General features: G+C 38.4%; 1 protein-coding gene across 7 annotated transcripts in view; it reads right to left on the bottom strand.

The window, feature by feature from the left end:
• The window catches only part of PEAK1 (pseudopodium enriched atypical kinase 1), a 305,281-nt gene that overhangs the window by 253,328 nt on the left and 26,609 nt on the right, over positions 1 to 25,344 (bottom strand). Inside the window, exons 2-3 of one of the 7 annotated variants that reach the window (XM_031668448.1) lie at positions 21,248 to 21,391; positions 137 to 391 (exon numbers count right to left, since the gene is read on the bottom strand). The exons of the other annotated variants lie outside the window; for them this stretch is intronic. The gene's annotated coding sequence lies outside the window, so the exon portion shown is untranslated. The remainder of the gene's footprint in view (positions 1 to 136; positions 392 to 21,247; positions 21,392 to 25,344) is intronic. 7 annotated transcript variants of the gene reach the window in all.

Genomic DNA, 25,344 nt, shown 5'->3' with positions numbered 1-25,344 from the left:
TTTTTGTCTGATTTATGAGCTAAGAATGGTTTTTACATATTTAAAGGGCCATAAACAAACAAGAATATGCAACAGAGGTAGTATATGGCCACAAAGTTTAAAAGTTTAAAGGGGATCTTTAGAGAGGTCTACTGACTTCTGAACTAAATAATTCATAAATGGATGAAACAGGTCTTAGTGGTGGCTCTGATCCAAAGATTTGAACTGTGCCATGGCATCACAGTGTATCAGAACTAGAAGGAGGCACGAAGACCATCTTTCCTTCCCATGATATTGCAAAGGCGCTGACTATGGCTCATAGGTTTCTGTCTTCCGGATCTACTGTATCCTGGGTTGAAAGCACTTTACATCTCACCACAATATTGGTTCCCTTTTCCTTTAGTGAAGTAATCTGGGAATTAAAAAAGAGGTACAATAGAGTAAGTACACTCTCCTCCAACTCTCTAGTAAGCCTTTCCTACACACAACCAATCAACTAAAAGTGAAGTGCTGATGACCTTCATATTTTACTAACTCAGCATCAAAGATCATTTCCTATTTTCCCCACTTCATCTTCCTCTACCCTACTTACATATTGCCTAAACCCAGCCAATCAATCTACTAGCATTTCTGAAAAAGCATTTGTTTTGTCTTATGGACCTTGGTCTATGTGGTTTCTCTCCTATGGACATGACTTCCTTTCTCCACCTATCCAAATTCCTTCCATCCTTCATGGCCCAATTTGACATCCATGATACCTTCAGGAAGCTTATAATCCAATAGGAAACATAGCTCAGGTATGCACAAAAAAGTTTAAAGAATCTTGAAAGTTGTAATAGATAAAATGTTATACAATTCCAAAGAGCAAAATGTCACCTCAGGGGAAAATGTTTAGGTACCACCTTGGGAAAGTCTTTGAGTAAGATATGAAAATGAGCAGAGAGAAGAAAAAGAGATGTTCCAGGCAGTGAAATGAGCAAAGGTACAAAAGGGGTAATTTGTTATAGTAGTGACTCTCATCTTTTTGTTCCCCTAGATTTGCCTCTAACCAAGTGATAACACAGAGAATGCCCTCAATTTCTAAAGTCCCTTGCCCACCCATAATTTTGAATGTTACCAAAAAACACAGATTTAATATGTTAATCAGGTAATCAAAATTCAATGTAGACAGTCTACTTCTGCATATGTCTTCAGATAAATTTTGTGAACATAAAAATCCAACACATCGGGCCGGGCATGGTGACTCATGCCTGTAATCTCAGCACTTTGGGAGGCTGAGGCGGGCAGTTAAAAAGGTCAGGAGATGGAGACCATCCTGGCCAACATGGTGAAACCCCATCTCTGCTAAAATACAAAAAATTAGTCAGGCATGGTGGCCCACGCCTGTAGTCCTAGCTACTTAGGAGGCTGAGGTAGGGGAATCGCTTGAACCCGGGAGGTGGAGGTTGCAGTGAGCTGAGATCGCGCCACTGCACTCCAGCCTGGCAACAGTGCAAGACTCTGTCTCAAAAAAAAAGAAAAAAAGGAAAAAAAACCAACACATTTACAAAATCAAACATAAATTCTGTGACTTTAAGGCTGAATTATGTTATTTTCATATCATTAATCAAACTAAAAGGGCTGAAAGTAAAAACTTCATTATTTTGGTTTCCTTTTTACTAAGTAATTTTATTCTATGAATAGCAACCTTTCACATTCTGGTTCACTCCAAACCTAGGGCCTAGTAGATGCTACCTAAATACCTGTTGAATTAATAATATTGGAACATAATATGTATTTCACTGAAAATATTCCTTCAATTATGCAATATAATAGAAAGTAGAGAGAAGATAAGGAACATTAATTGAAAGTGTTGTAAAAATGAAGCCATCAAAAAACTTAAAACAATTATTTCAAAACCATCTTTGAAGCAAATAATCTATTCACATGTAACTCAGACCTTTATTGTAGCCTTTGTTGTAACACTACACACATACCACCACCACCACCATCATCATGACATTTTTTTCTAAATACAGCTTGATGGAGGAAATCATATAATTTGATTAACAGAAGCCCGGCACAGTGGCTCATGCCTACAATCCTAGCACTTTGGGAGGCCAAGGCAGGCAGATCACTTGAGGTCCAGAGTTCAAGATCAGCCTGGCCAACATGGTGAAATGCCGTCTCTACTAAAAATACAAAAGTTGGCCAGCCACAGAGGCACACACCTGTAATCCCAGCCACTCAGGAGGCTGAGACAGGAGAATCGCTTGCAGGAGGTGGAGGTTGCAGTGACCTGAGATCGTGCCACTGCACTCCAGCCCAGGAGACAGAGTGAGACTCTGTTCCAAAAAAATAAATAAAAATAAAAACAAAACAGAAAACTGCCACTTATTCATCTTTGTATTTCACATAATTCCTAGCACATAATGGGTGCTTTAAAATCACTCATTGAGTTGAACAGTCATAGAGAAAATGTTTTCTCTGCTCTCCATGACTTCACTATATTTCAAAGGTATAAGGCATCAACTCTGGCAATAAAAGCAGAACTTACGCTACTATGAAAGCCTGACCTATTTCACGAGTTCTCTGATACGAGAAGAGATATCCAATAGATGTGCTCCCTAATTATACAAGTATAAGAAGATGGATTGCTCCACTGTTGTCGATTTGCTGTATTTAGTAGGCTCTGAATTGAATTATTCATGCATGTACAAATATAACCTTAACGGGGTCCACATACTTGCTCCTAACAATCTGGATACAAAAGTTGTCATTCAGATAAAAGATGACAGGCAACAAGAATCTGACAGGCCAGCAATTTACTGCGTTTTCTGCACATTTGAATTTGTAGGCCTCCATAGCCATTAAGCAAAATTAGTTTCATGATGTCAGCCAAAAAGCCTCATGGGCAACGGTTTTATCTCATTTAAAAGACTACCATCCTCAATCTGTTTGAATCTGTGTTTGCTCATTAGAAGCCTCTCAATGAATCAGAAGCAACGGTTTAATCGCACTCTTGCTCTATGAATGTTTAGTATAGCCCTGAACTATAACAAATTCCTATTCTCCCTTTCCCTGTACCTAAAATAGTTTAGATATAGTTGAAGAACCTAAGTATCAGACAGGCTAGCAGTTCTCGACCGATATGGTTTGGATCTGTGTTCCCGCCCACATCTCATGTCAGACTGTAATCCCCAGTGTTGGAGGTGGGGCCTGGTGGGAGGTGACTGGATCATGGGGGCAGTTTCTAATGGTTTAGCACCATCCCCCTAGTACTGTTCTCATGATAGAGTTATCATAAGATCTGGTTGTTCAAAAGTGTGTAGCACCTTCCTCCTCTCTCTCTCTCTTTATGCCTGCTTCCTTTGGCCTTCTGCCATGATTGTAAGTTTCCTGAGGCCTCCCCAGAACCCTAGCAAATGGCCAGCATTATGCTTCCTATACAACTTGGGGAACCATGAGCCAATTAAACCTCTTTTCCTTATAAATTACCCAGTCCAGGTATTTCTTTATAGCAGTGCAAGAATGAACTAATACATCTATCAAAAATGGAGCAATTTCAAAACTATAAATATGATCTTAAAATGTATTTATCCAATTTATAAAGCAAGTGTCAGAGAAAAATTTCATCTTCTCCTGCTCCTAACTGTTGATCTCTGAATCCACTATGCTCTCTTATGCCCCTAAGCCTTTGAAATTGCTATTTTCCCCTTTGCTTGTTTAGAATCTCCTCCTTAAACCTGCCTGGCAAGTTTCTACTCATTATGGAAGTCTTCCCTGGTTTTCCCAAAAAAGATGCTGCAATCTTCCCCTATGCATGTTTTATATACTTACATAAGTACCTCTCAAACTATAACTGTCTCTTACAGTTAGAGAACAGTAAGCTCTCTAAGGACAATGACTGAACACCTCTTGGCAGAGCTAATATTGAGCCGGTACACACCAACAGAGCCTGAAGGGTTGTACTTAAGCACTGAAATACTTCTGTAACATAGTCTGGTAAAGTCACTGCCTCAAACTCCACCAGTCCTAAGGTGCCTACTGATGGTCCAGTCTCCCTACCATCACTACAACCCAGTGGGTAAAACAAGAAAGCCTGACACAGCATAAAGGATGAAGGGGTTCTTCAAGACCCTGATCCAGCGCTACAGCCATCTTAACTGGTTGGTGCCTATTTTGTACTTACTCATAAACACTTTAAATATCACTCCTGCCTCTTCATAGCCAAAGCACAGGACACTGCCTAGCTTATCAGACTTTTAATTCTTTAGCAAAATAATAAATGAAGACATACCAGGTCTATCAATGGCCCAGGGTCAATGAGCATGCTGTCAAAACTATGCAGACAGTGATCAGTGATCAGACTGGCAAGAAAAATCCAGATACTAAAGTACTAGAGAGGAAAAATGGTCAAGTCTGTCTATTCTCTGTTTGCCTTCAGCATCTGATAAAATAAATACTTATCTTGATAATGTGCAAAAAAAAAATCTTCAATGTGATACTTTATAGAGAATATAATTCAAGTATTTTAATGTTTTTAAAGTTTAAAAGCAAGGTTTCTATAAAATAAGTCTCCATAACATATCACAAACACTGATCACTAAACTCTAATCAGTGTCTTGGATAGGAACACAAGTATCACTAAAGGAAGAGCACAGTGATTAATTCAAATGGAGAGGAAAAGGCAAGAATGAGAAGAGTCAGTTAATTATAAATGGCATGTCTAATTACAAATTTTGCTAGGGGCTTCAGATATTTCTAATTAGTTTGACTTGGTATATTAATTATAAATAGAATACCATGAGAGAATTTTCTAATCACAGAAATGTACCTAGAATGTAAAATCAGAGTTTAAGTTATCTTTGTAATTTAATAATTAAATGTTCAATAATGTATAATTATTTTGAAAGTCATCAACAAAATATATATCACATTAAAATCGAGTTACTCAGAATATTGCTAAGGTGGTGACAGTCTTTAAAACATCCATAAGGTAGCAAGCGTGTAGCTGAAGGATGAATATATAGCTTCAGTAATAAGAATTTTGAACTTATAAATGGTGATATAACAATCTTTTTAGGCTACTTCCTTTCTGGTAGAAAAATTGTCTTTCATTCATGCTGTAGGGAGTTTCAGAGAGCCATATGATTAAAATGTTAAAAATAAAGATGGAAGAGATAAATAGTAGCAAGAGAAGCTTACCTAATTTCAACACTATCTCATTAAGATCAATCTTTAGTTTAAAACAAAAACAAAACCCTGCTGTGCTATATACTATATTAATGAAAAATTCCACAAGGTAACAAAATCTCAAACAGGAAGCATAATGTGTTTACTAAGGACAAAATAAGAAAAACCATTCTGATTTTTTGGTATTTATATTAAAGTAAAAACTTAGAAAAGAAGAGAAACATTAAAGACCATGATGTATTTCAACTTTAAGACAAGCTTTTAAAGTCTCACTAATCTTAAATTAAAACACTCATGTAAATTATCTTGGTTATTAGCACTAACATGAATTTAAGCAGAAAATATATACAAAGAAAATGTAAGTAATAGTTAACAGTCTCTACCATTTATTGAACACCTATATACTATCCCAGGCAGAATGCAAGGTGCTTTAACTAAATTGTTAACTTTCACAACCATGTAACTTGGCAGATACTATCATCCCTACCTTACTGATGATGAATTGATATTAAAAATAATCTCGCCACAGTCAGTTAGTAAGTGGCAAAGATTCAAACCCATAGTTGACTACCCAACAGCCTCTGCGCTGGCCACTACACCCCACTAACTGACCAGATGGCCTCAATGTAGTTAAAGTAAGCCAATGTAGCACTGAAGTTCCACAGTGTATTAGTTGTTCTAGACGGATGAAGTTAAGGCTTCAATCTACTATTCCAATGAATATTCCTACTATTCCTATCTGAATATCTAAAGAAAACAATATAATTTAGTAATTATACTTCTGATCTTGATTTGGGAAATCAAGGATGTGGCCAGTTGGCTTAAGGGCTATCACAAAATTCTATTTTCATTAAACTCACTTTGATCCAAATGATCAAAAAATTATTAAGCACTTAGATACACAAGTAAAAGGATTCAATCAGGACCGATACAAGTTAAAAACAAATGTAATAATAAAAATAAATGAGTTTGATTAATAGAATGTATTGGAAAAAAAAACCTTTCTCCAACTTTTGTGAACACATATAACAAAAAAGAAAATACACAGTTCACTTAAAAAAACCAGGCAACTTGAAACTCTTCTGAATAAATGAGCATGAATTAAAAAATTACCACATACCTAACAAAGGCACACAACAAACATTTAACAAACAAGTTAATGACTTGGCTAAATGAAGATTAAAAAGTGAATATGGGGAAAGCAAGGAAAATTAAGGTAAGAGTTGACCTTTCTCCAAGTTCCTTCTCACATAAATACCACCTGCTCTATATTTTCCAGAAAGCTGGTTAGGGGAGGGGGGAAGTACCTGCTCTTGAGGTTCTTTACTAAAAACAGTCCTTCAGAATATACCTACTCTGGCAGAACTCTCCTCCTCATATTGAGGCTAAGGAAATATCACCTCTCTCCTAAGAGAAGGTCTAACATCCAAAATAATATACTTCCTTCTCCTGAACAGCCTCTTTCTGGAAAGATTTTCAATCCCTCTACATTCCATAGCATATTTTGAAGATATAACTTTCTGGTTTTCTAAATTGAATATTATTTATTATCTAATCAGCATAATGAAAAATGTAAAGAGTGGTTTATGATATACAGAAACTCTGACACAATAAGGATATTTCATAGTGCAAATATAATTCTCATTTTAAAAACACAGGCACACTTCACAAAGATTGTTCCATGTGAAAATAATTTTTTAAGGCTTTTTTATGTAAGCTATTTTCTACTTTTTTATTTGTAAGAAACCATGGCTTTAACAAAAGCTGTATTACAGTTACACATCTCTTACCAATGGGGATACATTCTGAGAAATTCATCATTAGGTGATCATTGTGCAAACATCGTATATCTGATATATCATATATCATATATATCATATATCAGATGTATATCAGATATATGATATAGCCTATGGCTCCTAGGCTACAAACCTGTACAGTACGTTACTGTGTTGAATACTATAGGCAATAACAATGGTATTGGTGTATCTAAACACAGATAAGGGGCTGGGGGCAGTGGCTCATGCCTGTAATCCCAACACTTTGGGAGACCAAGGTGAGAGGATCACTTGAGTCCCGTTTGAGATCAACCTAGGCAATGTAAGGAGACCCCATGTCCACAAAATGTTTTAAAAATTAGCTGGGCATGGTAGCACATGCCTGTGACCCCAGCTACTCAGGAGGCTGAGGTGGGAGGATTGGTTAAGCCAGAAAGGTGGAGTCTGCAGTGGGCAGTGATCGAGCCACTGTATTCCAGCCTGGGCAACAGAGTGAGACTCTGTCTCAAAAAATAAAATAAAGCACAATTACAAATAAACATAGACAAGGTATAGGAAAAATACAATGTTATATATACTCTTTTTTTTTTTTTTTTTTTTTTTTGAGATGGAGTCTCAGTCTGTTGCCCAGGATGGAGTACAATTACACAATCTCAGCTCACTGCAACCTCCGGCTCACTGCAACCTCCACCTCCCGGGTTCAAGTGATTCTCCTGCCTCAGCCTCCTGAGTACCTGGGAATACAGGTGTGCGCCACCACACCTGGCCAATTTTTGTATTTTCAGTAGAGATGGGGTTTTACCATGTTGGCCAGACTGGTCTCAAACTCTTGACCTCAGATGATTCGCCTACCTTGGCCTCCCAAAGTGCTGGGATTACAGACGTGAGCCACCATGCCAGGCCAACAATGTTACACTCTTAAGTGGTCCTCGTTGACCAAAACTTTGTCATTCCGTGCATAAATGTATTTACAACTCTTACCTGGTTAGTGCCTGGAATAACTTCCCGAATCTCATCTACTGTATCACCTGCTGATTCAAAAATCACCTTAGAGCCCAACTCCTTTACTTCACCTAATAAAACTTACTGAGCTTGGACATGTGAAAATCCCATGTGGTGTATTTTCTTCTAGTGCAACAATGCCTATGAGACTGGGCAAGGTGAGACCAAGAGTGATCTCTCCTCTTCATACCAAACAACTAGCCTATCATTTGAATATGCTACTATTTTACACATAAGTTTAAAAAGAAAACTATGCCTGACTATCACATTTGCTAAAACTGTAAGTTTCTAAGGACTGCACTGACTCTGTATAGCAATATTTTATATATATATCCCATAAAAATAAAGCAAGTAAGCATTTTGTAATTCTTATTTTCCCTGTAAAAAGCCAACCACATAACAATTTTATGAAGCATCTCATTTCTTTAGTAAACTATTGAAAGATCATCTCCCTCTCTTTGACATATATGGACAGTGGAAGTCATAAGCAAAAGCTAAATGAAATGATCCTCTAAAGTTCTTGCTTCTTATAGAGTACGGAATTCAATAGTTTAACTGCCAGGAATCTTGCTATTTCAAGGTATTATTTACATATTACAAATTATATTTAATTAGAGTTTGTTATTTGTTACATTTTAAAGGTATTGGAAAATAAAATATTTCCCTTTGCGGACATACTAACACATTTTTAACCCTACTGTATACTAAAACTTTGTAACATTTTATGTCTTAGTGGCTTTTGGAAGGTCAATACCATTGCATACTCATATGCTGAAATAAATCCTTTTAAAAATCACATTGTCAATTCTCTTTGGCTTCAGAAAATAGACATGTCAAAAACTCAACTGGAAAGCAAATAAATCACAATACATGTGAAGTGTTATTAAATAATTCTGAAGACGAAATCTGAGTCAAACTACAAAAAGGCCCTCAATCTCTGCTACCAAGAATTGTGTTGGATTCATTCATATATCATTTATAGAAAAGACTTAGTCAGCATGTCCTTAACCAAGCACAAACATGTTTGTTGAGATGGACTGTGTAAGTCCGAGGATTTTGCTCGCCACCTCCATATTTCCTTGGTCAAAAGAAACAACTGTAGTTCAGCTAAGACTCTCTTTAACTGGTTTGTTTTTAAAAGAGCTATATCTGCTGAAATGAGATTGCCTAAAAGCACTGCAATCCTCTCCAGTGGGATTACAAGTTATATTGGTAATAAATGTGTTCACTTAGGTAACAAGAAAGAAGAAAAAGGCAACCTACAAATAGTGCTGAAAATCTGAGGTTATACATTTTCTCCAACAACATAAAAGTAGTTGAATACCATATATTTCAAACAGAAACTCAAAAATCTGGGGATTTCCACAGTAAGACCTTCCCATAAGGAGCAAAATTATCTAGCAGCCCTTCTTTTTTTTTCTTTTTTTTTTTTTTTTTTTTTTTTTTTTTTTTTTTTGAGACGGAGTCTCGCTTTGTCGCCCAGGCTGGAGTGCAGTGGCCGGATCTCAGCTCACTGCAAGCTCCGCCTCCCGGGTTCCCGCCATTCTCCTGCCTCAGCCTCCCGAGTAGCTGGGACTACAGGCGCTCACAACCGCGCCCGGCTAATTTTTTGTATTTTTAGTAGAGACGAGGTTTCACCGTGGTCTCGATCTCCTGACCTTGTGATCCGCCCGCCTCGGCCTCCCAAAGTCTAGCAGCCCTTCTAAGAGGAACCTGAATTAGCATTCTCTATGGAACTAAAAAGTCGTAAGAGAATGTGAGTCACTTTTGAAGAGCTCATTGAAGAATAAAATGAGAGTAAGTCTTTATAAACTATCTAGAAATATATACAAATCCTAAGTTGAATACAATGTAACAAAAATAACACTTATCAAACACCCTCATACTTACAATTCTATACCCTCTGGGAAGAATCTGGCAAGAATGGTATACATGGAGGAAAGCCATTTTCTAGCTGGACATATTAGGCTAGGGTTCCCAACACTCAATATATACAGATTCAGGGGTTTGCCGCAAGTATTCTAGGAGTGTATATCTAGAGTAAGAACTGTTCACTGCCAACCCAAGGGCCCATCCAACATTAGACCGCACCAACAGGGACCCTTAAGAGGATTGGTTAGGTCCAGGACCTTCATAAGAGACCTGATTAGCTTTAGAAAAGGAGCCAGAAACTCTTGTAACAGGAAACTTCCATTTACAGCAGGACTTGCCTACAAGATACCAAGACTAAATGCTGTTTCACTAGAATGGGACTTACTTTAACCAATCATATACAGATCTATGAACTCATGCCATCCTATCCAAAATGCTGGTTTTCAATCATTAATTTGGATAACCACCCCAACCCTATGCTAACCCCTGCTCTTTTCTAGTACTAAAATCCAGACTTTTCTTCCTCAACAATTACTCAGTAAATTTCCTTACTATATTTCCTTCCCTGGCAAATGTAAAATCCTTACTATATTTCCTTAGCTGGCAAATAAGTAAACTCAGCTATGTTTCGTCTTTTTGTTGTTGTTGTTGTTGTTGTTGTTGTTGTTTGGCTCCACTGGTCTGGGTTATATTCTTTGACATACTGACTTTCAAGAATATTTTCATTCTTTTCTTCCACCAATAGCAAATTAATACTGGCCTGGGAGCTAGAATCGGTCAATGGCATGACCTGCCCTGGTAAGCAATAATACAGGCTGGTTATGTAATAATACAGGCTGATAGTTAGGTCATGCCATTGGTGTACCTGAAAATCTGCCAGATAATTATAATCACCATTTCAGCAAAAACAGCAACTCTCTGAGTACTCTGGTGGTACTGACCAGTGCAGTTTTGGGAGGCTGGACATAACTGATCTTTAAAGGCAAGATCCCTTTTTATTCCTCTTTCTGCTTATTATGTGCATGGTCCACTGTCAAAGAGATATGAGAAAATCAGTTTTTTGAGTTTCTTGAGACAGGTTCTAACTCTGCTACCCAGTCTGGAATGCAGTGGCATGATCACAGCTCACTGGAGCCTCGACCTCCCAGGCTCAAGTGATCCTCCCACCTCAGTCTCCCAAGCAGCTGGGACCACAGGCAAGCACCACTATGCCCGGTTATTTTTTGTACTTTTTGTAGAGATGGGATTTCACTACATTGCCCAAGCTGGTTTCAAATTCCTGGGCTCAAGTGATCCACCCACCTTAGCCTCCCAAATTGCAGGGACTACAGAAGTGAGCCACCATGACTGGCCAAAAATCAGTTATTATGCAAGAACTATTTGCTTGACAAGCATCCCCCTCTCTCCCAAATGGCAGATAAATAAGTGTTGCTGGAAACCCTGGTATGCCACTTTCACCAACCCAAAACCATCTACATTTAATATACAATCTTTTAGGAGGGACTTATTCCTCAGGTAATTTCAGAGTGAAGTATAACTGCCAGGTAAAATAAGTTTTATTTAGACAATATGAGCTAATAATATGATTTGCCTTATTAGGTCAGCCTTGGCTCCCCAGCACTTCCCAAACCCTGCTCTCCCTTTTCACAGAGAATATCTCAGAGGCTTTGTGGAACCCAAACAGCAAAATGCTATTATGGAGTTTTAAATAATGGAGTAACATGTTAAAAATCATGTTTTAAGATTAATAACCTGACAAGCTAATCTAGGACTACAGTTGAGAGACAATGGAAGCAAGGAAACCAACTCCGCATGACGTAATTGATCCTTAAAGAATATGGCAATGGCCAGATGCAGTGATGTGTACTTGTAGTTCAAGCTACATGGGAGACTGAGGCGAAAGCACTGCTTGAGGCTAGTAGTTAATGGCTGCAGTGTACTATGATGGGGCCTGTGAATAGCCACTGCACTTCAGTTTGGGCAACATAGTGAGACCCTGTCTCTTAAAAAAAAAATTTTTTTTATTTAAAAGAATAAAACAACGGCTCTAAGAACAGTAAAGAAGTACTGAATCTGACATTACCAGCAAACTTTATCTTTCCTGTTACAAATTCAATTCATCGAGTAAACTGAAAGGGTTCACTTGTAAGGCACAGAGTCATTTTTATCCATCCGGGTTACAGAGTGTTGAAATTCAACCACCAGAAAATCATCCTTTTCAATTACAACACTCTACTCTCCCGACATTTTCTCCAAAAACACCCTAGAAGGAGCAATTTCAGAAGTACTCATTTAGCCATTATTGCTGCTTTGATGGCAATCAGCTTGCCTGCTTGCCTTCTCCAGGCACCCTCACCTCTACCCCAACCCCAAAGCACACCATAATATCCCCCAAAAGCCACCCTGATGAAAAGGGATACAGCAAAAACAAGAATCTAAGAATCTAATTGTATCTGACCTGGAAGTGGGACTAAAAGAAATTAGAAGCTTTGCCAAAATTTGGAATACCACCAGAGTTAAGTTTTTAAAAATCTAATGTCAGGGTTTTAAGATAACCTTCAAATTTTCTCTGCCTTTGGATACAATACACCAAAAAACAAAAATTCTTGTAAAATTAAAAATCACAGAAAAGTTTCAAGCTAGACTCCATCCATGTCTCTCTCTCTCTCTCTCACTCTCATTCTCTCATACCCTCCCTCCCCACTCTCTATCTATCTCTATCTCTATCTTTAACTTTAGTGGGACAAGAGTGGTTAATAGAAACAGCTAATAAATCAAATAGCTTCCTTCAGGGATTCCTTGCCATCATCAGGGTAAAGTTCTGACTTGATAGCCTGGTAACATAAGGCCCATAATATTTGACATCCAACAATCCTTTCCAATCCAATCCTTCACCATACTACTTTCCATTTCCTCATTCACCAATCATTTCTACTGAATGTCTATAGATCCCCAGTGTTTAATGTTGTCTAATACTTCCGTACGCTGGCTCATTCTTTCACCTTGTCTAACACTCTTTTGCCTTGTCTGTGTGGCTATGTGAGGCTCAAGTTCTTCTCTTAGAAATATTTCCTGACATCCTTCCTCTTGGGCCCTTCAATACACCCCTCCCTAACCCACACCAAATCTGCATTAGGCTCCCTCCTTCATACACACCTCTATCAAACTTCTTAGAGGGTACCGTCAATTCCAAAACTAGGGAATGCCTGCCACATTATAGGTACTAAAATGGTCATTAGTTCCCAGTTCTGTGTTCCTCCTAGAGCAGAGTCATTTTTCTTTCTCTTCTTTTTCTTCTATTTTGTCTAAGAATCCTCTGTATTATTCCTATTAACTTGACAGTTTTATGCATATTTGGAAAATGGCTAAAGCTTCTTAAAGGGGAATCCAAATGAAATTAAATACACAAGGAAGTTTTTTCATACAGGGCTCAATGAATCAATCTGACCCAAAAATGAACTTTTATGAACATTCAGACTACTAGTAAAACAAAGGAAAAAAAAAACTTTTCTTAACATGTTTATGATCTAATACATTTGAAAATGTATTAATACATCAGCTTCTGAATGATCAAAATGTTGAAATATGAAATCAGTTTGTATCACCTTTTTTTTTTCTGACACGAAGTCTTGCTCTGTTGCCCAGGCTGGAGTGCAAGTGGCATGAGCTCAACTCACTGCAACCTCTGCTGCCCAGGTTCAAGCAAGTCTCCTGTCTTAACCTCTCGAGTAGCTGGGTATACAGGCTCCCGCCACCACGCCCAGCTAATTTTTGTATTTTTAGTAGAGATGGGGTTTCACCATATTGGTTAGACTGGTCTCAAACTCCTGACCTCAGGTGATCCACCCGCCTCAACGTCCCAAAGTGCTGGGATTACATACAGGAGCTACCGTGCCCAGCCAGTTTATACTATTGTTTTAAATAGAGAATAATATCCACACTGCAATAGGAAATCTGCCTTGAGAAGAAACATCAGAGTTAAAACTTGCAACATCTGACTCCATGTTCCTTTGATCTTTTTAGGTAGGATAATTGTTGAAGGATACATAAAAATGTGATAACCCTACTTGTCAGAACTCTGTTCAAGATCTTCCTACTAAGGATTCAGATTGAGGACTGCATGACATCCTTATGCTATCAGTGTGAAAAACGAAAAGAAAGCTTTGAGCAAAAACACTACCCAAGCCTCAAACTGGCATCACCCCCATATACAATATCATTTTTATAATAATACGTACTAGATTTAGGAATTCTACCATATCAATGGTTCCAATAAAAGCACAGAAATGTGATCTAACATAAAATACTCATGGGGGTCTTGCTTTGCTTTTTAGAATGACTTTGGTCAATCTAACTTTTTCTATTTCTTAAGCTCCAAGATGTAGCATTTATAAAGTCACTATTATAAAATGTTTTCTAAGCTACCTGGTGCACCTTAACTCAATTACTCTCTCTAGCTTTAAAAATCAAACTACCTGTTCATGGAAACATACTTAGGATTAAACACTGTAAAATATAGATTGCAAATAAAAACACCAGTCAACTTGAATCAAAAGATTAAACTCTAACAAAATAATTTACAATTATATCTCAATAATAAAAATGTTAGTGAATTCAATACCAATTGTAATATAGTGGGGTTTCCCTTATTTACTTGAGGGAGGGTATGGAATGTAGAAAATAAATTAGGTATTCTAAAGATCAGAGTGAAACAAAACATAACCTAGCTAGATCTGAAATTTAGTGCAAAAAAAAAAAAAAAAAACAAGCTCACAAACTATTATATTTTTGTCCTTTACCTTTACTCCTTCCCTGCTGCCAGCCACCTGTTTTAGATGTTCTCATGCAGAAAAAACAGCAACAATGCCATTTTCCTTCCAAATGCAATCAGGTTTTGGCAAACTTAAGTCAGTATGTCAGTTAAAAACAGAAACAACCCAAAATGTGATCTGGCAAATAACTACCTAAGTATTGAGTAGTTCCTCCCTTGAATGGTATTGCACTTTCCATTTATCATTTTTAAATGTACAAGAAAATTGAAAATCTGCACGTGTAGCTGGACAAATAATAGATTCCAAATTAATAATACATTATGCATTACTCTATTAAGCATACATTAAGAGCAAAATTATGCCATTTTGGAAACATAACTCCTTGTGAGAGTGGTCCTTAGTGTTGTGATATTTCAAACCACTGCTTTTATCTTCATATAAACCCTATTGACTCCTTTATAAGTTAGTATTCAAATTTGCCAGAAGCTTAAACAACTGTTTTCATCAACATGTGTGCCAACTGCCTTCCCTGGGCCCTCCACCAGATCCATTTAGGATTCTCAAACTAAGCCTGCCTAAATAAAGTTTTATTTAAATAGTCACACCCATTCGGTTACAAGTTGCCTATGGCTGCTTTTGCTCTATGTCAACAGAGTATAGTAGTTGTGACAGATCATCTGGCTCTAAGGAAAGTGCCAGCCCAGGACTTTTTACAAATAAACTTGATAAAATTCCCTCACCACTGTCTTCACTGTTCATCTATGAAATAAAGGTGAAAGAGTGCTTACAGAATTTCTCAGAGCATATGCAATTAACTTTTTAATATTTATACTACTTGGAACCCATGTATAAGATACCGTCCTGAAATACTGAGTTGATTCAGCAACTCAGGTGAACCTAAAATCTTCTTAGATTCAAAATGTAAAATGCCTACACCCAAAACCACCCTAATTACTATTACTCAGCAATAAGTGTAACACTGTCATAAGGAAGTTGAGCAATGACAGAAGCCTATTTGTGTGTCATTATTTCTGCTAAAGAATTTTCAAGTAAAGATTTAAAAAAAGCGGTGGTTAAAACAAATGTACTTAAAAGTTTTGCAAATAGAAGACAATTGTTTTATTTTCAATGATGCTGTTTCACTCTAAAGCCATTTTAAAATTTTCCAGCAAAAAATAAAAGGACTAAACTTCAGATTAAAATGTCAGATAGCTAAATATTAAATAAATACCTGAGGAATAAAGGGAGGTAGGGGGATGCTTTAGTTGTTAACTTCATTGTAATTATTTTGTGTATTACAATTTTCACTCTGTAAAGATAAGGACATAGATAGGGCAAAGGAGTCTTTTTTCTAACCCAGCCCAGATACTTCAAGGCCACTGTTACAAGGAAGGCTATCTGGGGACTGGGTGTCAAGGCTGCCTCATCCTGTAGAGAAGATGAACAAAAGGAAGTTACACTGTATGAAAATAATTCATGGAAAACCCTGAAGTCTGAAAGGCACATTTCTAAAGAAGAGTCACATCATTTTATCATGGTGATTAAGAGAGGCTCTTATTTAGATGCTACCTGAGCCTTTGGTCTTCTAACACCAACTGCCTTCTGACTAATTAACAGCATTGAGAATTTCCAAAGGACCAGGCTTAGGGCAGAATATAAGAAGAAGGAAGGAGCCTTAGTTTTAGAATGAGTCAGATAAACCTGGGTTGAATCTAGCACCCATTTTTTTTATATATATATACTTTAAGTTCTAGGGTACATGTGCACAATGTGCAGGTTTGTTAATATATGTATACTTGTGCCATGTTGGTGTGCTGCACCCATCAACTTGTCAGCACCCATCAACTCGTCATTTACATCAGGTATAACTCCCAATGCCATCCCTCCCCCCTCCCCCCTCCCCATAATAGGCCCCAGTGTGTGATATTCCCCTTCCAGAGTCCAAGTGATCTCATTGTTCAATTCTCACCTATGAGTGAGAACATGCGGTGTTTGGTTTTCTGTTCTTGCGATAGTTTGCTGAGAATGATGGTTTCCAGCTGCATCCATGTCCCTACAAAGGACACAAACTCATCCTTTTTTATGGCTGCATAGTATTCCATGGTGTATATGTGCCACATTTTCTTAACCTAGTCTGTCACTGATGGACATTTGGGTTGATTCCAAGTCTTTGCTATTGTAGCACCCATTTTACATGTGATCTTGGGCCAATTATTTAGCCTCTCTGAGTCTTGGTCTCTTCATGAGGATAAAAATGATACTATTTTCATAGAACTGCTATGAGGATTAATGGAGCTGTTATAGGAGGCACTGACTCCTGGCATGTAAAAGTAATTAATAACAGCAGCTAAACATATGTAGAACTATAGGCCAGACATATATTCCTCAGCATTTATTCCTCAGAAAATCTATTTAGTAGGTATAATAACTTGTGCAAAGTCACAAAATGAGCAAGTGGCAGAACCAGATGTGGACCCAGGAAGTATACCTCCAACGTCTTTGTTCTTAATTACCTCTTATACTGAAGTTATTATTAGAATGAGCATCCCAAGTATTCCTAAGAATGGCTCTATGTACAACAAAGTATGTGAAGCCTTCTTTATCAATATTTGAATTTTCATAGATTTCTAGTTTGGAAACAATCCTGCTTTGCTGTTAAAATGCTGTTGGTAGCACAAAGCTATTAACATTATGGTCATAAATTCAATATCTGTTTAGGTCACTTAATTACAATCAGAGGGAAAAAAGTTTCCAAAACCCCAATCCATTTAGGCTGGCTTTGTTCATACCCATAAGAGCAAGGACTACATTAAAAAAACAGAAAGGGCTATGGAACAAACACCTCTCCATGAGGAGCTCAGAAGGGATTTTGGTCACATCATAAAATGAGAGACTCAGAGATAGAAGGGCCCTTGATGTAACTCTTATTTTACAGAGTGAGAAATGAAGCCAAGAGAAGCGTTGTTTTCCCCAGGTCCCACAGTTGGTCATCCATCACACCAGACCATATGCAAGAGGATCTTCCCATGACACCACTATGTCTAGATTCCTACTGAACTGCAAACTCATGCCTTGTTAATACCTCAGTCGACAGGCATGCATAGCTGGCTGTTGCACAATAGAAATATATTGGAAATCAGCAGATGGAGAGGGATCATCTTACCAAAGATCTTTAAGGAATTTCTCTAATACAATTATTGTGTATCCATAATAAAAAAAAATCTATTTAAACAAGACATAGTAAACTTGTTAACTCAATAAAATGCAGACATATAAGTTTGTAAACACTCCTAATGCACTTCTGAACTATTTCTGTGTTCTCAACACAGAATAACTCTCCAACAAAAATCATCTCCCTCCTTCTAGCATTTCTCACAAGAAAACTGTCATTGAAGCCTGATTACAATCTTGATAATCTTTTCTACAAAAACACTTGCTCCCTTAAATTAATACATTATTAAATTCTCTCTTCCTGGAAACAAACACATCAATAGATTTTTTAAATGGTAAGTTATCTGATGCTTTACTCTCTTCAAAGACTGGCTGTTCATCGCCCAGGTGTAAATATAATTAGCCTGCTCCCAAAATAATTTTGTAGGGTAAGAATTCCCTCATACTAGGTTACAAAAATACTTGTCTTTATGCATAGCTTACCTTTTGTTTAAGGTAAAACAGATGGATTTGTTGTTCAAATTCAAAACAATCGCATAAGCAAAGTGATTTGCTAACAGCTGATGTTTTCAACTCCTTTTATGACAACCCTAACTAATGTGTATGATCTCCTCTCTTAGCAGAACTGAGAATTACATTCCCAATAGGGAAGTAGCTCTCCAGTGACATACCTAAGCAGCCAAACTAAGGTTACATAACTAAATTAAGCAAAAATGAAAAAGCATTATCCAGGAAAATGCATTACAAAATTACTTGAGGAAGTTATGAGAATTCCCAAAAAACAAGCAATAATTATATTTCCCTCTACAGCAAAAAGAATCAAAAATTAAAAATAAATAAAATAGTGACAGTGAAGGGAAACGAACAAGCTACATATTCCAAAGGAAGAACTACCAGACTTGGTCAGATATAAAAATAAAGCACTCAATGAATAAAAAGTGACCTCAGCATCTTGGTATCTGGCCAACTATGTGGATGGCAGCCTTCTTGACAAACCTAGAAGTCAGAGGAGAGCCGGTTGGTAAGGAGGGGAAGTAAGGCCAGTTTTATCCTGTTGAAGTGAATGTTAGCAAGTTGGTATACTTAGTATGTTCTAAGTATATATAGCTGAAATTAGCTGGGTGTGGTGGTGCACACCTGTGGTTCCACCTACTTGTGGGGCTGAGGCAGGAGGATCACTTGAGCCCAGGAGGTAAAAGTTGCAGTAAGTCATGGTAGCATCACTACACTCCAGCCTAGCCAACAGAGCAAGATCCTGTCTCAAAAAAATAAAAAGAATTTGAACAGTATATGCAACTGGATCATGCATAAACTGAAGGTACAAAACTTGAGCATCTTGTAGAAGTTTAAACATGTGAAAATGTTTAATTATCAACGTGGGTTTCATAGGTAAAAGGTAAAGCCTCAGAGTGACAGATATGACATGCTAACATGCAGCTAATGAAATTTGTATCTGAACTTTTAGTGTATTACAACACTTCCTCAGATAGGTGCAGTAGCTATTCAGTGTTTGCCTTCTTTTCCCCTGCTTAAACACTCCAAATAAAAGAAGCCTCACGTTGGCATCTCATTTACAGAAAAATATAATTTAATACTATGGCAACTAATTCAGGAATTAACTCCAGAATACTTACCTGAATCTTCTCTCCGTGTATCAAATAATACATGCAATTTACCTTCTCTGAACCATATCTACATATAGCTATCATTAAGAACATGTATCTTCAACATTTGATGTGGATCATTGTTTTCTGTTAAATATATATAACGTTTCTATTTCTACATTTTCCTTTCAACTGCTAATATTGTCTTCATCCTCTCTTCTATAGTTTCAAGTTTGAATTCTGAGTCTCCAAGTTAAAACTTCACACTACAAAAAAAAAAAAAAAAAAAAAAAGGCCTCCATTGAACAGGCCTTATATGAATTGTTTACCAGAGATGCTTGAATACATTTGTTTCCATCCTATCTTTTATGTTCCACATTTATTAACTTAACTTTCTTCATATCTTCTTTCTGCCTGTTTACCTTCTTTTGCTTATTCTTTTTTTTTCTTTCTTTCTTTTTTGAGATAGTGTCTTGCTCTGTTGCCCAGGCTGTAGTGCAGTGGTGCTACCTTGGCTCACTGCAACCTCTGCTTCCTGGGCTTAAACGATCCTCCCACCTCAGCCTCAGCTAAGACTATAGACGTGCACCACCAACTTTGGCTAATTTTTAAATTTTTTGTAGACACAAGGTTTCACTATATTGCCTAGGCTGATCTTGAACTCCCGGGCTCAAGGTGATTCTCTTGTCTTGGTCTCCCAAAGTGTTGGGATTACAGGCATAAGGCACTGCATACATTCTCTTTTTTCAGTTTATCATTGACAAGTTTTTATAGGAAAAATTTTGACCCTAATTTTGGGATTCAGCTTTCTAATTCTGAGCAAAAAGGAAAAAGCTGTAGGGTGAATCAACGCTGTGTGTCACTAGACAGGTGTGCAACCTTAGGCAAATTATTTGACCTTTCTAAGTCTTGCTTTCCTGATTTGTAAATGGGAGATAATACCATCTTTAATGGAGGGATGTTTTGCAAGTCAAAGAAAAAGAAACGTAACAAAGCTAGTATGATAACTTGTGGTTATACATGAAATTTTGTAGGTTATTATGAAAGTAATTATCTTAGAGGCCATTTCAGAACTTTGCCACCAAACATACTGGATGCATTTCCTAATTCTGTCTTCAATTCCAGGACAGAGTACAAATTAGATTACTGCAGTTTTATTGGAGGAGGCATCAAGGGGTGCGTGTAATAGAAATCTAGGTTACTACCTCTGGGTAGCAAGGCTAGAATACAAAGACAGGAAAGCCAAATCTCAAGGTTTACTATGTTCCACCATCCCTGTATACCCTAGAAGGTAGTAAAATCCTGACTGCAATTGGAAGATTTACAGTATATTTCAAGCAGGGAACTGCTATATTTCATTTAGACTCACAATTCCAAGCAGAAATGGGATTAGTGTAGTCCATATTTCATTGCTGATTTGAAACAGAATGACGATAATGGATATATTAACTTCACAACTAATATTACATGCCAGGTACTATGTTAAGTGTTTTGTATTCATTACTAACCCTCACAACAACCGTATGAGGTGGATACTTTTATCCCATTTGACAAATGAAAGAAAACTGAAGCCTGGGAAAGCTGGGATTCAAACCCAGATAACAGTAAAGATTTCAAAACAGTGAAAATTTCAATAACACTGCAACAAGTTATGTGCTGACAGTAAGATACCAATATTTCAGCAGTCAGAGCTATTTGGGTATCTGTGTGGGAAGTGGAGCATCATATTCACCTAACTGCATAAGTAAAAGCCGGAGAGAGGAAGAAGAAAAAGAAAGGATTACATCCAGAGTAGCAATTCTGGAATTTTCAAATATTAAAAATCATGACACTGTCAAATTGAGCATGGTCTGCTTTGAGGATAATTAGAGCTTTCCAGAGCTAAAGTTCTCACCTCCTTTCCACCTGACACGTGGTGATGGATGACAGCACTAGAAGCTGATGTTATGTGCTATTATATGCTCAACACACCTCAATGGGCACAGGTAGGCCTCTGTAAAATTTCCAGAACATCAGCTGCACCTCTGTGACTTCTCATCTTCCTCAAGAAGCATATTAGAATGAAAATGAGCAAAAGAGGTATGAATTTTCTCTGTATCAAATGCGTAAATGTTAATATCTACTGAATATTGGTACTGTGTGCTAGGCATGTTCTAAGCCCGTTGCCTATATTAAACCACAAATTCGACTATAAATTGGTACTATTTTCATTTTAGAGATGAGATAACTAAGAAACAAAATAAGTAATTTGCTGAAGATCACAATAAGGGAAATCACAGTGCCAAGATTTCAACAAGGTGGTCTGGTTGCAGATCCCCAGTTCTTAAACAGGACAATAAACTGTCAACTTTTCCTGGGGCACAATCCAGTAGACAGATGCCCTGGGAATTCCAGGAACTCCTTGCAAGATGACACAACCAAAAAGGTAAGAACTTTTGCCTCTGCAGAATAAGTTCAAACGGCTCCCTAGGACTGTGAGGGTACACTGTCCCCATCAGGATTTCAGTTTAAAGTCACAGAGACCTTGAATCCCAGCCCCACAGACTTAGAAGACTCCATTTATGACTCTCCTTATACCTGGATAAGCTGGGCAGTAGAAATCTTCTTAGTTACCCTAGCAAATGATACTGGTTGAGGCAGCCCAGACCCATGGTGCTACTGCTGAGCTACACAGTATCCACACAGTTTCACATAAAGAATAGAAATACAACTCCTTGCTCTGAAACAAGAACTGCGCATTAAAGATTCAGTCTTCTGGGCAGCACTGTTCACATACCATTCATTCAACAGTATTTACCGCAAGCTGCTACAGACCAGGCACTATTCTAAGTGCTATAATACCTCTGTGAACAAGACGACCCCTGCTCACAAAGTTTATATTCTAGCGGGACAAAAATATAAAGGTCAGATTCAAATACAAGAGGAAAGGGTACTGGCACCAACCTAACTCAGGGCAAAAAAAAAAAAAAAAAAGAGATACCAGGGAAAGGGGGCACTATTTACTCTCTATGGTACAAATGCTAGAATCTTTTCAACTCGAGAACACCAAGCCAGACTATTGCACTGCTATTAAAGATGCTGCCAAATTGAAATAAAAAGCAATATGATTGGATGGCACTATTTCTGGTTCAGGCTAAGATAATAGTACCCACCAGCAAGTATCCAAAAGAAAAAGTGTAAAGCACAAAGATATAGAAGTTTGAATCACTGTTTTTTAGTATCCCTTCCCAAAAAAGGAAAGAGAAATCACTATCAAAGGATCCTAAATTCTGCCAACTCTTGACATTGTATACTAACAGTGTGCAAACTGTTAGTTATACAAGGAAATAAGATAGCAAATAAGTTAAAGAGTTCTCTTTTCAGAAGCAAGTGGAAGCTGAGGTTAGGGAGCAATCCACATACCAAGAAATTAAAGAGAGGAGAAGAGATCATCACATACATACTAATATCCAATTATTCACCTGGAAGTTCTCAAAAAGTGATAATACCAGAATGTGAAGCGTGATGAACCATTAGAAATAATTTAAACTCTTAGCCTATAAACTGTCTCTAGATAAGAATAGTCAAATTAACACCAAAGTGCAAAATTATGGTCCTGTATACACCCCTATAATTGTATTTGACACGTAGCAATGAAATCATCTTCCTGGGCAGTGAGATACAGGAAGGCCAGACTGTAGTTCATTCATTTTTGTACCCGCAGCATTTAGCACCAGGCTTGTCACAAAGAAGGCACTCAGAAAATGCTCGCTAAACTGAACTTAAAATGAGAATCTTCAATATGGAAATAACAGAACCACTGGTGGGATACACACTAAACAATATTCATCATAGTTGTTCACTCTGAATGGTGTGGCCAAAGTTACCTGTGTAGCTTAGATCATAACTTAGATAATGATAATCTATGTGAAAAAAGAGTAATACCTCTAATAAAGTAAAATACAGCAAGAGAACAAAAGAACTCAAATTTCTGATAATTTATCAAAGAGCTTAACTGCTCAGTATTACAGATGTATTAATGCCAGTGCAATTCAAGGCAATCTCTGCAGCCTTAACTGCCAGGTTATTTTCAACTCATGGCCCAAAGATTAATATGCATCATATATATGGCATTTATACATTCATCTATTCCTACATCTTCATGTCTATGCCATATGAGATATAAAGAGAGGTACAGGAGATCTAACTTTGAATAGGAAAACACAGGTTTTCTACCCTCATGGATGGTCTTCTTTACTGCTCTCATTCATCAAAAAAGATCCAGGTTTTATTGAGGAGGAGGCAGAGTAAGATGGCCAAATAGAAGCATCCACAATCGTCCTCCCTGCAGGAACACTAAATTGAACAACTATCCACACAAAACAGCACCTTCATAACAAGCAAAAATCATCTGATTTTTTAACTTCTTATCACTGAAAGAGGCACTGAAGAGGGTAGGAAAGACAGCGTTTAATTGCTGACACCACCCCCTCCCCCCTTCCCCATCCTGTATGGCGTGGAGAGGGAAGCTGTGCACTTGCGGGAAAACAGAGCACAACGCTTGTGGGACTTTCCTTTGGACATCAGTGCTGCCCGGTCACAGTGGAAAGCAAGACCAGGCAGAACTCAGCTGGTGCCCACAGAGGGAGCATTTAGAGCAGCCCTGGCCAGAGGGGAATTGCCCATCTCCGCAGTTGGAACCTGAGTTCCAGAGAGCCTTGCCACCATGGGCTAAAGTGCTCTGGGGTTCTAAATAAACTTGAAAGGCAGTCTAGGCCACAAGGACTGCAATTCCTGGGCAAGTCCTGGTGTGGTGCTGGGTTTGGAGCCAGTGGACTTTGGGGAGTACACAATCTAGTGAGACATGAGCCAGGGCCACCAAGGCAGTGCTTGAACTCCGCTCCCCACAATGCCCCCCACAACCCTAGGCAGTGCAGCTTGCAGTTTGGGGAAAGGCTCCTTCCTTCCTTCTGAGGAGAAGAGAGGGAAGAGTAAAGAGGACTTTGTCTTGCAACTCGGATATCAGCTCAGCCACAGTAGGACAGGCCACCAAGCAGGCTCCTATTCCAGGCCCTAGTTCCTGGATCACATTTCTAGGCACACTCTGGGCAAGAAGAGAACCCACTGCCTTGAAGGGAAGGACCCAGTCCTAGCAGGATGCATCACCTGCTGACTAAAGGACCCCTGGGCCCTGAATAATCAGCAGTGTTAGCTAGGTAGCACTTGCCAAGGGCCTTGGGTGAGACTTGGCTTCAGGTTAAGACCTAACACCTCACACATTCCCAGCTGTGGTAGCTACAAGGAGAGACTCCTTCTGCTAAAGGAGAGGGAAGAGTAAAGGAGACTTTGTCTTACAGCTTACCAGTGCAGCCACAGTGGGATACAGCACCAAGGGGGATCTTGTGGGGTTCCAAATTTCAGACATTGGCACTTAGATGGCATTTTCAGATATGCCCTGGGCCAGAGGGGAGCCCACTGCTCTGAAGGGAGAGTCCTGGGCCTGAAAGCATTCATCACAAGCTGACTGAAGGGTCCTTGGGCCTGAGTGAACACCAGCAGTAGCCAATCAGTACTCACCATGGGCCTGGGACAATGGGGGCTATGGGGACAGAATTCTCTGCTTGCGGAAAGGGGAGGGAAGAGTACGAAGGACTTTGCCTTGTGGCTTGAGTGCTAGCTCAGCTGCATTAGAATAGAGCACCAGCTAGATTCCTAAGGTTTCCAACTCCAGGCCCTGGCTCCTGGATGGCATCTCTGGACCTACCCAGGGCTAGGAAGACCTTGACACCCTGAAGGGAAAGACACAAATTTGGCTGGCTTTGCTATCTGCTGATTGTAGAGCTCTAGTATCTTGAGCAAACATAGTCAATAGGCAGGCAGTGGTTACCATGGGCCTTGAGTGAGACCCGGTGCCATGCTGATTGCAGGTCTGACCCAGCACAGTTCCAGTGATGGTGGCCAGAGGAATGCTTGTGTCACCCCTCCTCCACTTCCAGGCAGCTCAGCGCAGAA

The sequence above is a fragment of the Papio anubis genome, chromosome 7 (assembly GCF_008728515.1).
Source record: "Papio anubis isolate 15944 chromosome 7, Panubis1.0, whole genome shotgun sequence".
In the NCBI taxonomy this organism is placed as follows: domain Eukaryota; kingdom Metazoa; phylum Chordata; class Mammalia; order Primates; family Cercopithecidae; genus Papio; species Papio anubis.
Note: the sequence above shows the minus strand (reverse complement) of the source record. Positions and strands in the feature narration are given on the sequence as shown.